General features: G+C 44.3%; 1 protein-coding gene across 5 annotated transcripts in view; it reads right to left on the bottom strand.

The window, feature by feature from the left end:
• The window catches only part of PRICKLE1 (prickle planar cell polarity protein 1), a 112,936-nt gene extending 100,613 nt beyond the window's left edge, over positions 1-12,323 (bottom strand). The window contains exon 1 of one of the 5 annotated variants that reach the window (XM_072765522.1): positions 12,209-12,323. The gene's annotated coding sequence lies outside the window, so the exon portion shown is untranslated. Of the gene's footprint in view, positions 1-11,345; positions 11,493-12,208 lie in introns of those variants that run through there. The other 4 variants (XM_072765511.1, XM_072765525.1, XM_072765517.1 and 1 more) reach the window with 4 other exon arrangements.
• Between the last annotated feature and the right edge of the window lie 502 nt (positions 12,324-12,825).

Here is a 12,825-nt window from a genome sequence, read left to right as displayed (position 1 = left end):
ATACTTTTGCAGTCATTCATTCTGCAGGAATTTATTAAGCACCTTCTGTGTGCCTCTAAGACTGATGGTAAAGCAGTAGCCAGCGTAGATTTGTTCATGGAACAGACGGCTATAATAAGTAAGTTTGTCTGATAGTGCTAAGTGCTACGGAGAAAAGGGAAGCAGGATGAGGGGTCTCAGGAGTGCTGGGTGATGGCTGGGGCAGGCAAGGGTGCCGCTATTTTATACAGGGTGATTAGGGAAGGCTTCCCTGATACCAGATGCCTGTTGAGCAGAGACCTGAAGGATAGGGTGAGCTGTGATCCCACCTGGAAAAACCTGCACTTGTCCTTTTATATTAGCTTGTCAAGTCTAGTCAAACAAGATTAGCTGTGAAGCGTCAGGAAAGTGAAAACTACAAATAATAAAGCTTTATACAATACTTTGACCCAGCTCTCAATTTATCTCCAATGATCCTTAAACCCTGTTTAGCTACAGCTTAATCTTTTTCCTAAAATGCATCATGGTATCTCTTCACATAATGACTAAGAGAAAGAGTTTTCCAGTTAAATTGTGCAAACACCCCAAGTAGATAATGCAGGTAGAAATTTCCACTCTGAGGTCCTGATTATTTGATTTGGCAATGGGCATACAGTAGAAAAAAGTGAGCTGAGGTTAGCTGATTTTGCCACTGGTCATGCCTGTGCAGCGGAAGTTCAAAAACAAATTGGACAGTTATCCAGGTTTTATTATTTTTATTTTTATTTTTATTTTTTTTTAGTTATCCAGGTTTTAGAATGGTGAGTTTTTAAAGTCCTCCTTTTAACTAAAAATAAAACCCCACCCATAAAGAATGGCAACATGTAACAATAAAAAAATCAACTAAGCTAGGTAAGTATAAATTTCTGATTTTGTTTATACTATATAGACGTAGCCACAGATACTGACTGATTTAAATTTTTTTAATTTACTCTATGCTCTACGGATTAATTTTTAAAAATTTACTCTATGCTACTAACAGATAATGATAGGAAATACTCCAACTTTTCAAAGACCAAAGAAGAAAAGGAAAGAAACAAAATGGACAATAAATTCCTTTAATCAACTTCTATAAAACTATGCAACTAAGAATTTTTCAATGCTTCGTAATAAAACTTTCAGATGCATCAGTTATTTGATTCTTATCATATTTTATTAAGAGTCTCTAATTTATCTTACTTAGAAATATATATATACTTTATGAGTATACATATATACTCATATTTTATTGAGAGTCTCTAATTTATCTTACTTAGAATGAAATATATATATACATTTTGGTCACAAACCTCTGTATAGTATGTATCTGGACACTTTTAAAGCACTTCAAATGTTATGAAGTATCTGATATGGAATCATGTCTATAAAAGGATCAAAATAACTGTTGGCCACAAAAATATAATAGTTATAATTAGCTGGCTTACTTCACTGAAAAAAAAAAAGGAATTGGCATTTTTGTTGTTGGAAAGGACAAAAGGCTTAATCAGGCACAGCTTTTATTAGGAAATTTGTATTGATAAAAATCTTTCTAAAATGCTTAGCCTTTGTAATTAAAAATATTTTAAAAATAAGACTTAAAATTGTAATGCAGTTGTAAATCTGTTAGATAAGCTCTGAAATCTTTATGGTGATAATGGCCGGGTTAGATTTCTTAAACTAACACACACTAAGATGATCACAGAAAACTGGACAGTCATTCATTCTTTCGATACACATAAGCGCCAAAAGGGAAGGACACACAGGAAAAACTATGTTTTTTGTAAGATAAACTGTTCTTTTAACAGAATGTTAATTACACTTTCAAATAATATACTCTTTTTTTTTCCCAACCTCCAGTACCTTTTTCACTAGTACCTCTGTATTAATTTTTATTTATTCATTTTCCCCTTGTTGTTTATTATTAAATTGTTCTTTGAATCTGGTATATCTGACACACAACGTTACATTAGTTTCAGGTGTATAACTTAGTCACTCAAATTCTATATTTGTCGTGCTGTGCTCATCACAAGTGTAGCTGCCATCTGTCACCATACAAGGCTATTATCATACCACTGGCTGTATTTTTCCTATGCTGTGCCTTTTATTTCTGTCACTTATTCATTCCAAAATTGTAAGTCTGTGCTCCCCCTTATCCATTTTTGTAATCATTAGTTTGTTCTATTTATTGCTCTGATTCTGCTTTTTGTTTTTTAAAATTCCACATAGGAATAAAATCATACGGTATTTGTCTTTCTCAGTCTAATTTATTTTGCTTAGCATAATACCCTGTAGGTCCAACCATGTTGTCAGAAATGGCATGATCTTGTCCTTTTTCATGGCTCAGTACTATTCCATTATTTATATTATACATTATATACACACACCACATCTTCCTGATCCATTATGGCTGAGTAATATTCATACGTGTATATATATATGTGTGTATATATCTAAATACATTATGCACACACACATCACATATAAGTAAGCTTATCCATTCATAGATCAATGGACACTTAGGTTGCTTCCATATCTTGCCTATCGTAAATAATGCTGCAATAAACATAGAAGTACACACATCCATCTTTCTGAATTTGTGTTTTCATTTTCTTTGGGTAAATAAATAGTTACTAGATTATATGTTATTTCTATTTTTAATTTTTTTTAAGACCCTCCTACTGTTTGCACAGTGGCTGTACCAACTTACCACCAACAGTGCACAAAAGTTCCTTCTTCTCTACATTTTTACCAAGACTTGTTATTTCCATACTTCTGAATTTAAAGCAATGAAATCAGCTGTTAATCTGGACCCAGAAAAACCAATCAATCACTGTGGAGTATCCCAAATGTCTGGAAACATAAGGAGAATAATGTATTATGTTGTTTCCCGGATGAACAATTATATCCATTGTTTTAAATTTGGAAAGGTATCTGAAAGCTGACAAAAAACATATTGACCGTGTTATTTGAAAATATAATACTAGGGATGCCTGAGTGGTTCAGTGGTTGAGTGTCTGTCTTCAGCTCAGGGCGTGAGCCTGGGGTTCCAGGATCAAGTCCCACATCGGGCTGTGAGAAGCCTGCTTCTCCATCTGCCTGTGTCACTGCCTCTCTCTCTGTCTCTCATGAATAAATAAATACACTCTTAATAAAATATATAATACTACAATTTCAAGAAGTCTCCTGACTTCTTGGGCTCTCTGTATTTGTCAAGAATCTACCGTGTGCCAGGCACTGTATTGGGCACTGGGTTCACAATGGTGAACAAACATGGCTCTCCTTCACATTAATTACCATCTACCCAAAAGAGATATTCCTGGAAGTGGGTGAGAATGACATCTATAAATTTTTGACAGCAACATTAGGAATAAACAGAGAGGTACAGGAAGGAAGGGGAAAGATGGAAGGAGAAAGGAAGAAGGAAGGAAAGTAGTTCAGCCTCCTAGGATTAGAAACATAACATTTTAGAACTAGAAGGCAATCTTAGAGATCATCTAATTTGGTGGCTCTTAACCACAACTGTGCATCGAATTACCTGTGAAGCTTTCTCAAGCTAAATGTGCAAGACCCCACCTAAAACCTACTGCCTTAAAATCTCTGTGTATTTGTATTCTGAAAAGGCTCCATGAGTGTTTAGGATTCAAACCTTCAGTTCATATATACTGATCTAACCTAATTCCCTCATTTACATATGTGGAATTTGAGGCTCAGAGAGGTTAAGAGGCTGACCCAAAATCACACAGCTCTATTACAGTCCAATTTTTCTGATTTTTCAGGAAAAGACTGTAGAATAAACTTTTTCTGCAGTATTATGCCACTGTCCATTCTGGAAGCTCTGCTTGAGAAGAAACAGGATAAACTGACCAGTACTTGCTAAAAGTTACTGAACCAAAGTAAAAAGCCTGGGTCTATGGACAACACATACATATAAACAACAAAAGACCCATCATACACCATAGTAACCTTGGTTGCTTCCTCCTTAAACAGCCAAGTCAAGCTAGTTTAAAACACCCTCAAATAAATATCATTATTCCCGTCGGTTCCTCATTTCAGCACTGCACTGAATCATAATTGTGGTCTTCATGGGCAAGGAGGTGAAGAAGAGAGGGACTTTTCTGGTTTATTCCTTAAAATTCAGAAAGTTAAAAAGGAACACAAACAAACCCAACCATCCCTAATACCTCACTATGAAGAAAGCCTGGTCTGCTTTGAACACGTTTGGCAGTACTTAAGGACATGTTTTTGGCTATTAGCCTGGCAAGCTGTTTAAGCTTATAGAAGGCCCACAAAGGGAACTTATATGATTAAGTTAGTTAAACACAAACATCTTCTCTGTATATTTTATTCCCTCCCTTCACATTCACAAAAACATAAAAGGCTAAACGTTTTAGAGCTAGGTGAGGGAAAGCAAGTTATTTATCACTTCAGCTCTTTTCTCAAGGCCTGTGTAAATAAGAACTAAGGAACTCAATGAAATTATTCAGATGATCCTTGCAATGAACAAAGCTAAGCGTCAGAAAGCAGTTCAAAATTCCTCTGAAGCATATGTATTTTCTTACAAGAAACATCTGTGATCCTCTAATGTACTTCAGACCTAACTTTATCTCTTTCTAAAAATTATGTAACATGCATACACTTCCAGCACCAAACATACTTATTAATTACATAGTCACAGAGGAATTTAAAACGCCGTCTTTTTTTTTTTTTTTGACACACACTATAACAAGTATCTCAACACTGGAGCACTAAGCAGTCTTCTCACATAAAAATCTAACAGTTCCCTAAATTGTTTGGAAGTGATGTTTTAAAACAAAACAAAATGCCACACTATCTAGCTCTTTTTCACATCCTAACTAAAGAGCTTAGATTATTCAAGCATGTAAATAACATAGTTGGAAATATCAATTATGGTTAACAAGTCATGAGTGTCTTCAGAAGATTACCATATTATTTGCTTATCAGTGAGATAAAAGGGGAAAAAAAGAAGTGCAAATGCTTTTGGTGAAACTGTAACATGATTTAAAGCAGTTTGCTATTTTTAGCCTGAAAGAGGGGTGTGTACACATTTGTACTGTGAGTGCCTGCGTGTGTGTGTGTGTGCGTGTGTGCGTGTGTGTGCTTGCGCATCCAGAAGACAGCATTTTAACTAGGGCAGAGGAGCTGGCCAATATAGAAAAGGGTTTTAATAGCCTTTCTATTTCAACCGTAGTTACTGTGGGTTTTGTCACTATAGCAATGGGGCTGGGTGGGGTGCATATCTGGCAGGCTGGGGTGCTCAGCTGGTAGAGCAACATCAACCTCATTTTACCTCAACCTGAGCAAATTTCTCTAAGAAGGTTTCCTTAACTGAAAGGCGGTTTTCAAGGATAAAGGAGAAGTCTGAGCATCAGTTGGTGGGCACTTCTTCCAGTATACTGCTATCCCAAGGCCCACCTCATACCCCCTACACCGGATCAAAGTCCTTCACCCATTAATGGTAGCACCTTGGATTTAGCCAGTAACCTAACCTCCAGGATCTCAATGATCCCTAGCAGCCTGGGCTAATTTCAGCTGTCTCTACAGGGGCTACATGAAACATGGCATTTACAAATTTGGATTATACAGCACTATTTATTACACTATGGAAGATTTCCAAAAATGCCAGAAGAGATGTTGGCATTTATGCAAGTCAACTACTGTTCAACCCAAAGAAGCACTATATTCTATAGGATGTTTTTTGCCCAGTACTGAAAGAGCCTATGTAAAAACACCTTAATTAGGACCATCTTAGCACCTCAGTCATTGGATACCCTCTAGCTCTAGGTGTTATGTTTCAAATGGGCCAACAAACCATCCTGGAAACAGAACCCCCTACCCCCCAGTCCTGTAACCAATCCCTTCGCTCCAAATCCTGAGAGTGTATATTTTCTTATTTTCAGATTTAATAAGTCAAGTATATCTGGTAGCTATTAAAAGATTTAAACCACTACCGTTTTAAAAGGTTTCAGTGTTCAGAAATTTCAAGCCCACAGAGGGGACGGAGCTGGAGGGTTTGGTTGCTGCAGAATGGTGGAATTATTAGCTGGTCTCCCCTACCCCCCTTTAGAGAATATTCTTATTGATCGCTCTCTACTCTTCTAATGTGTTTTTAACACATGATCATGGGCTCACAAAGTAAAATAGAAGAATCTGAAGAAAAGACGGTGTATCACATAGTCTCCAGTGACCGAAAAACATAATGATAATGATAGATTGCTAAAGAAGGGGGGGGGGGACTTGAAAACGTTAGCTGCTTACAATATGGGATCAGATAACCTTTTCCCCTCTTACTCTTTGGGGAAATCCAAACTACTGTACAATGTTTCTTTAAAATTTCCTTTAATGAACAGCTCAGTTATGTTTGCTCAAAGCAAAGGGCCATCCTAGAAAACCACCGTCAATATTGTATCACGTTAAGTGGGGCTACTTTATATCAGACTTTTTTTTTAAGGCAACAAAAATGGGGTGGGGGGAAGAGGTGGTTATAAAAAACTTCACAGGAAACCAAATAGCCTTTATTTAAATTAAAAGCAATCACAGCCTGATTCTTGGAACATGCTTCGAAATGCTTTTTGGCATGCAGCTGCTACATGCCGCCAATATTGTGTGTAATTGGAAACATTTCAAACAGAATTGTTACCAAAGTCAAAGACCATAATTGCTAGCGGTGGGATCTGTGTCTCAGATAAAAGAAGGGCAGCTGAGTGAGAGCGCACTGCACCGAGGAGTCTACTTATGGGTCTGCATCTGACTGCAATATTTCCACTGTATTATTGACAAATCTTTGCTTCCAGAGACCCAATGAGAAAAGAAGTAAACAGAGAAGCATACACAGACCAAAAGCTGGTGGATGCTATAAATCAGCAACTGGGACAAAACTCTTAGGAGTATATGACTTCAGGACTGGAACAACTGAAATAACACAGCCTTGACTTTTTTTTTTTTTCCCCCCTGAAAGTGCAATCCGCTAGATATAAAAGGCACCTCCTCCAAGAGTTTACCCCCAAATCAACCAGGGAGAAAAATGCAACCGCAATTTCACTGGTCACTAGGCTCACTTAGGGCCCAACTTATGGACTGGGGTGGTGGTGGTTGGGGGGAGTGTTAAGTAAAGGTAAACGACAGCTGCTTGCTAGTTTACAGCTTTAAGTTTTCCAATGTTTACTCTGGCATCTGCTTTGCTGACATTTTTATTTGTATTTTAAATTTAAAATCTCTCTTTACAGGGAAATGAAGCTGGAAAGGCCTAATCAGTTCAGGCTGGGCAATCATTCTTGCTCTTGGAGAGGTCCCTCCAAAAGTGACCAAGATGCATTGAGGGTTTAGCCTAAACAAGCGAACGAAACGGAGACACAAGAGGCATTATTACATTTGCTCTGAGACGTCTGATCCCCCCCCACCCCCCAACTTAGTAACTGGAAGTAGAGCCCCTGCACCACTGGCGCGGGACTGGTTCTTGGAAAAATCGTGTCATTCTGGCACACGGGAAAGGGATCCCATTAGCCTGTCGTACCTCCGCGCCAGAAGTGTCATGACATCAGCCTGCTGCACCTTGTAAAGCATGTCTCTTCCCACCATCCCTCCTTCAGGAGCGAGGGAATGAGGGGAGCCCAGGCTCAGATGGACCCCCCAAGCAATTTCAGGCCAGATGTCTTCCACCGCTGCAAATGTCCCATCCCCAACCCGTGTGCAGTTACCCTCCTTGGTTTCCATTGGGCACAGCCGTCAAGGGGCATCCTGACCATTGCTGGGGGGGGGGGGCTGCAGGGGTACACCTGTGTGCATCTGAGATGGGGAAGTGGGGGGGTGCTGCTGCGGCTCCCGGTGCCACCTCCGTCCCTGGCACCTCTCCTGGAGCGCTGGCTCCATAGGCCGCCTGAGGTTTCGAGGAACTGCAACAATACACGACTTGGCACCCAGAGGACTGCACTTTCTTCTCCCAACGTGTCTGCTCTCACACCAGCCTTCCAAAGATACTAGCACACGGTATGGAAATGCTTTTATTCTGTGACCAGAAGAAAAAGCAGTCATGGTCCCCCTACAACACCAACCAACCAACCAGCCACCCAAGAAATGCAATCCCCTCTCGTCCCTAACTCCTATTATGGAATGATTGCACATGGATTTAAGCAAACTGAATATTCTCACACTCATAGGAGTTAAACAACTGGTATTGTTTTTACATAAAACGAGGAGAAAAGAGAGCTAGTTTGGTAAGAGGAGGGAGTCCCTCCTGGGCAAGTGGCATCTTTCACATTTCTATGCACAGACAAGAATCACTTTGACTTTTAAAATTACTTCCCTTTTTTTCCAAAGGAAAAATTTACTTTTATGAACTACTTTAGCCAGGAAAGTAACTGCAATTAACTAGAACACTGATAATGACAATGTTTTCTGAAAATCATTTCTCGTATTATTGGAAAACACACACACACACTATAGGTAGAGGCCATTAAAAGAATTACTTAATTACCGGCAAATATTTTTTAAGGATTTTTAGTCCATTTCATGAGTACTATGAACAGTTGCTCCTAATATTCAACTTCTGTGTTTTGCTTTCAAGAAATTATAAAGGTTTTTGGAAAAATTCTCTTGCAATACCACTTTTTAAAACAGCTTACTTTGGAAAGTCCTTCATTAGAGAAACCTCAACTTTTAACCTTTTTTCTTTTCTTTTGTGTCTTCTCATTATTATCAAAGGAGAAGATATTAGTAACAAGCAGACTTTTATCCACATCTGACTCTGAACTTAATAGTTTAGCTATTAACCCTCTAAGGGGTTTTTTTTTTCCTTCCCAGATGATATTAGATTTTATTTGCATGACCAAAGCTGTCTCACTGCAGAGACAAATGGTGGTTCCATGGAACTTGATTATAAAAACATGATAAACTTTTAAATTTTCATTGGCATTGCTAGCAGAACTGATTGAATCTGTCATTTTAGTAAAACATATCACTTTTCTTTTGAGAAAACCTGTAAACCAACAGGGCCACTCAGTGATAAATCAACAGTAAGTACCAAATTAAAGATGGAAAGGAAAAAAAAAAAAAAAAGATGGAAAGATTAACTTACCAAACCTATTTGCTCACATCAACATGGCTACCCTCTGTGTACCATCCAGTTTTTTCCCCTTTCTTCTTCCTTCCTTCCCTCTCCCTCTCCTCCCCCCTCCCTTCCTTCTTTCCTTCCACCCCTCCTTCCTTCTAGGTCTATCCACAAGACTGAGTCACTATCATTAGCCATGACTTATTAAAACAGATTTTTGAGTTCATCAGCAAGTGTGCTAACTCCTGACTGTGGGTAACGTCCATTTATTTCCAGAATCTTTAGTTTTAATGTGTGGAGCACATGCATTGTTAACCTTTAAATCCTTTGTATAAACATTTCTGGTAGGGCTTGTAAAATATCTCCTTCTGTGTTTCCTGACTCGCCAGTTGATGGCATTTAGAAACCCTCTGGTACCAGCAGGTGCTGTATTTTGCTTTCTTCAGGCTCCAGCTGGGCTACAATGACAGATTCCTGTCCCAGGCCAAACCCCACCACCTAGGCTAGGACCACATTGGAGGCAAACTGAACCGGGCCCCACCAGACAGCAAGATAAATGGCTGCTGTTTAAGTTTAAAATCCCTTGGTGGGAGTAAATATTGTTCCAGGGAAAAAGGCTTGACAAATATTGCGTCATCCTTCCAGAGCTGTCTTGATTAAAGCAGAATCTTTGGATTAAGTTGGTGCTCAATTCCAAATGTATCTATCTTGCTGTCGTGGGATTCTCCCCCCCCACCCCTCCTAGAGTCTGAAAACACATATTGTTGAGGATGGTCAAACAAGACTGCCGCCTCCCGAGGGGCTGGAAGTCCACTCCTGATAATAGAAGGCGGCTGAACAGTGACACTTCACTGAGGAGAATGGAGACAGCAAAGGCTTAGTGGGAAAAGGCCAGTTGTCACCTAAGTGACAGGCAACAGCTGAGCTCACACATCTGGAGCCAGACCAGGGCAAACACTCAGCAACCCTTGCCCGTCTACACCTTGGGCCTGTCTGAAAGGATAGATAGAAGTTCCTTTTCCTCCGAAAGTACCTTAAAAAAAAAAAAAAAAGCCAATCTGCTGGTGTGAACCCCCTCAATTATGTAACGCCAGCTGCACACACAGCCTTCGGAAGCGTGGATTAAAACGAAGAGGTACCCAGAACTGTAAGGCACGCTCAGCTACAATTTCATTAAGTATCCACTGGTCCTTCATAAAATCCATCGGAAAGTCGCATACACACGCCTGCTTTTTTATAGCACAAATGCATCTGAACCCCTCCGGAGAGGCAACAGCTTTACATGCTTTTTTTTTTTTTTTTTTTTCCTCTCCTTTAGGCAGGTTCCCAGGGTGTGCTCTTCACCTTGTTCACGGCCGCAGCCCGGCCTCCCTTTCTCTGTTTAACATCAGCCACCAAATGCGTTTGGGTTGTGATCCCGAATCCTCCTTAGGCAAGCTGGACCTCAGCGCGGTGCCAGCCCGGCTCCCTCCCTCCACCCCCCACCCCTGCCCCCCATTTCATTCTTCAGCCTCCCGAAGACAATCGGTGGACAATTTCCCCCAAAGTCCCCCAAATAATACGGCCCTGCGGATCCTCACAGGCGATGCCGTTTGGCTTTTCTTAGAGGGCAATGAAAATTTAACAGCTTTCTGCTGCAGCCCTGAGCCCCGGGTCCTGCTAATTATGAACATGCCCAGCTTCTCCAACTTTTTCTGCCTGAAGGGACGAAGATGCTCCCATTCTCTCCCACATACGTGCTACATTCAGAAAAACACCTTTGTCGGGGCGGGGGGTGGTGGTGGTGGGGGGAGCTGCTGCAGCACCCCTGCCAAAAAAAGCAATGGGCCCTTTGCGCAGAGCGCTTGGGGCGAGCATCAGCACCCTCCCTCCAGACGCCAGTAGGTGACAGGCGATCCTAAGCGGCCGACACATGCCAGCGCACCGTCGCCTCCCCGCGCCCCCCTTCCCATCGCCCCGACTCCGGGGCCGCTGAACCGGGTTCCACGCAGGAGAGAATCAGGGCAGACTTGGTAGTGATGCAGCACACGGGAGCCATGCGGGCGGCCGATCTGGAGCCCTCTGGGTGCTGCAGCCCAGGACCCGCTTTCCCCGTCTACGCAGCCCCCCAAAGCCCGGCTGCGCCCTTCCTCCCCGTCCTCTGCTCCGCAGACCCCGTCTGGGTGTCACAGCCCCCCCCCCCACCTGCAGGGGCACCCCGGGCGCCCGCCCTGCCCTGCGGCGCTCGCCCCCCTCCGCGCCGCAGCCCCCCTGCAGAGCCGGCCGGAGCCCGGCTGCCACTCACCGCGCGACGGGGACCGAGGCGGCTGGACGGCGCTCCGCACCGCGGCGGGCTGCGGGCTGCGGGCTGCGGCTCAGCGGCGGCCGGGGGCGGGCGGCGAGCGCCGCAGGGGCAGCCCGCGGGGCGCCCCTCGCGGAGGTGGGCTCGCTCCGGGGCGCGCTGTCGGGCGGCGGCGGCGGCGGCGGCGGCCGCGGGAGGCGGCGCGCACAGCGGGCTGCAGGCGGAGTGCGCTCCGGCTCCCCGCGCCCCGCGCCCCGCGCCCGCGCCGCCGCGCACCCCGCCCTCGGCCGCGGCCGCCCGGCGGCAGCCAAAACGCGGAGCGCGGAGCCGCCGCGGGATCCGGGACGGGATCCGGGACGGGATCCGGGACGCTCTCCCGGACGCTCTCCCGGACGCTCTCCGGGACGCTCTCCGGGACGCTCTCCGCGCGCGCGCGCACCCGGGCGGGGGTCCCGATCGGCGAGGTCGCGGCCGGGCTGGGGCGCTGCGGGGGCGCGGGGTCTGCGGCACGGAGCTCGCCCCGGCGCCGCGCGGGTCCCCGAGTGCGGCTGGCTCGGCCCCGCCGCCCCGCCCCCGATGTTATGCTCCCTCCCCCTTTTTGAAAGCAGCGATCCTGGTGGATGGAAAGGCAGGAAAGGTGAAGGGTGGTGATGGGGGTGATGATGGGGGTGATGGGGGAGGAAAGACAAACCCAATTTCCTTCGATCAAACGGTTGGGGGATTGCCTCTTTGGGCGTCTTTGCCCTCGGTGTGTGTGTGCGTGTGTGTGTGTGTGTGTGTGTGTGTGTGTGTGTGTGCAGGGGGAAGGGGGAGTTAATGAAACTCTTAGATTCCTTCCGGCGCGCCTCGCCTCGTTAGGGACCCACCTGGACTCGATCCTATCTCGGGTAGACCTACAGGCCCGGCTGCCTGCGCCCGCGAGCGAGAGGGAGCTGAAGGTTCAGGGTCCAGTGCCTTCCCCTCCCCTCCCTTCCTCTCCCCGACGGCCCTAGCGGCCCCAGGGTGGGGGGTGCGTGCAAGGACCTCAGCCCACGCCGGTGTCCGGAGCCCGACCCAAGCTAGCAGGGCTCACTTCTTTTTTTTTAATCTTAAGTATTTTATTTGTTTATTTTTTATATACAAATTTATTTTTTATCGGTGTTCAATTTGCCAACATACAGAATAACACCCAGTGCTCATCCCGTCAAGTGCCCCCCTCAGTGCCCGCCACCCAGTCACCCCCACCCCCCGCCCACCTCCCCTTCCACCCCCCTCCCCCTAATTCGTTTCCCAGAGTTAGGAGACTACTTAAAGTCGTGTTCATGGGTATGAATTTGGTCGCGATGATCCTTTTTTTTTTTTTTTTTCCCCCATCGGCCAGCGAACCCTCTCCAGGTTTTCTCTCTGCCCGATTCCCAGGGCCGGGCTCTCGGGCACGTTCTCCCAGGATGGACTGGGGAGTTAGTTCTCCCCCAGACATTTGTGTTGCCTTAGAACCCCTCAC

This window comes from Vulpes vulpes, chromosome 8 (assembly GCF_048418805.1).
Source record: "Vulpes vulpes isolate BD-2025 chromosome 8, VulVul3, whole genome shotgun sequence".
NCBI lineage: Eukaryota > Metazoa > Chordata > Mammalia > Carnivora > Canidae > Vulpes > Vulpes vulpes.
The sequence above is the reverse complement of the archived record's forward strand: the minus strand, read 5'-3'. Positions and strand labels throughout refer to the sequence as shown.